Source organism: Trachurus japonicus, unplaced genomic scaffold, assembly GCF_045865225.1.
Source record: "Trachurus japonicus isolate A0001 unplaced genomic scaffold, Traja_1.0 AP030740.1".
Lineage (NCBI taxonomy): Eukaryota > Metazoa > Chordata > Actinopteri > Carangiformes > Carangidae > Trachurus > Trachurus japonicus.
The window spans coordinates 26,175-28,866 of NW_028220873.1; positions in this window are offsets into that span (position 1 = coordinate 26,175).

Below are 2,692 nucleotides of genomic sequence, written 5' to 3' on the forward strand. Positions count from 1 at the left end.
TGTTTACATGTTCTACTCCTCAGCTAATGCTCCATCTATATTCTTCAACAATGTTCTTCTGCTGTCAGTTTACAATGTATTTCAGTAGGCATTAACTTTTTTCCTAATTCAGGAATTTTTCAAACTCTTCTTTGACAATTCAAGTAATTTCCAGCCATTTCATACAAAGTCTCACATCTTCTACTTTTAAATATATTCTCAGCCATTGCTTCAGCTATGTTAGTGCTGGTTCATCAGTTGTCCTTCCTGTCAGGTTAGCTACAGATTTCATCTATTTAAAGTGGAGGTGAAGCAGCCAGCCAATTTAACCATTACATTTAAAGATGCAGAATTTAAATGTTTTCTTCTCCCTTTAGCATTTCTACTGCTTTTTACCTTTCTACAAGTTATATGTTTAAGCTTTTTCCCTCCTAGGGATGAATAAAGTATTCCTCTACTCTACTCTACTCTACTCTACTCTACTCTACTCTACTCTACTCTACTCTACTCTACTCTACTCTAGCATTAGTCTTTTCAACATTGCTTTAGCAGTTTCGTCAACTAATTTAGCATTGATTCAACAATTTCTTCAGCTCATTCAGCATTGCTTCAGCAACAGCGTTCAGCTGCTTTCAGCATTCACACGCATTTTCTGCAGGAAATGCTATCTTTTTCTAGTTAGTGTGAATGCTGGAAGCATTCACACTATTGTTATTCAAATCTTTATACTTATTATTATTATTATTATTCTTACTTCTTCTTCCCTTTTTCAGCAGTTTTCTGCTCCTTCATACTTCATATACAATTCATATATCAAAACGTGCAGCTTTTTCAGGACAATATTGCTATTATTTTTCTCTTTCATACTATTTATACTTTTTAAAATATTTAACTTTTTCTGCAATTTTTCTCTCATAGGAAATACATTGAAACAGTCTTCAAACTCTTCAAATCTTCTGCTTCATTCAGCCTCTAATAGCTTCAGCATACTTTCAGCTACAGACTTCATTCAACTTTTAAACTGTTCACAAACCTTTCAACTATTCAGCTATATCTCAGCTTATTGATATCTTCAACAGTTTCAGATATATGTATAGTTTTAAAATCATTAAAATTTCTGACAAAATTCAGATTTAACATGAAAGTCAATGGGACGGAATGTTCGGACGTTGGCAGTTGGTAGAGTGACAGAGGGTCTAAAAACCCTCTCACATTTTTCTCTCTATCCTGTCAGCACGGCCACAGATTACACTCTACACACATAATTTCGGGCATGCTTGTAGACAAGCTCATCCTTGATCTCTTCATGTGCTCAAAAAACCAGAGAGACGAACACAATTTAAACTGGGAGCCTCCGAGTGCAGCCAGATCCCTCTCTCCTCTCATTGACTCCCATTCAAAAGTAGGCGCTGATTTTCTAAACGTCCCAAAGTTTCCAACCTGCGACACAATCAACAATTTTTACTCTAGAAACATCAAAGTGACACGGACGCGTTCAGCAAGGTCTTATGGTTCGGAAAATGAAACCTTTTTGCTCGTACTAAGTACAGATTTGTCGTACATTAGATCTGTTTGAGGGTGTCACAGAGCAGTTAAAGCCTATGGTTAAAGCTGCCACCATGCCTTAAAGCCACCAGCCAACAGTTACATGGTAACCTCAACATGGCAACCTCACCAATGGTAAACCTCACCATGGGCAAACGTCACCATGGCAACGCACAGATTCTCTCTGTCTGACTGTCTGTCGGTCATATACACACACACACAAATGGACACACACTAACTACCACACACACACACACACACACACACACACACACACACACACACACACATCCAACACACACATACACACACACAAATGGACACACACACACACACACAAATGAACACACACTCACCATACACACACATCCAACACACACACACACACACACACACAAATGGACACACACTCACCATGCATACACATCCAACACACACACACAAATGGACACACACTAACTACCACACACACACACACACACACACACACACACACACACACACACACACACACACACCATACACACACACACACACACACACACACACACGCACACACACCATACACACACACACACACACACACTACACACACATCCAACACACACACACACACACACACACACACACACACACACACAAATGGACACACACTAACTACCACACACACACACACACACACACACACACACACACACACACCCAACAAACATACAACCACTTACCAAACACATACACAATTTACACAATTACACACAAACAGACACACATGCACACACAACAAACACACACACACAAATGGACACACACTAACTACCACACACACACACACACACACGTCCAACACACACACATTTCATACAGTTGTCAGGTCAGAACTTTTTGTATATCTTCCTCACTCACTCACACACACACACACACACACACACACACACTTTTCCTACAGTTGTCTGACTGTTTTGTATGTACCTCTCTATCTTCCTGTTGTAGTTAATGGACTCGTTGCTGTGAATTTTTTTCTTTAGCTATTTAAACTGAAAATACACATTTCCCCATTTTGTTCATGTTGAACACATTGTTTTACACGTATCCTAAACTACTGAGGCTCTTCTCAACCATTTCACACCATTAAACCTGCTGTTTTACATGTTCTACTCCTCAGCTAATG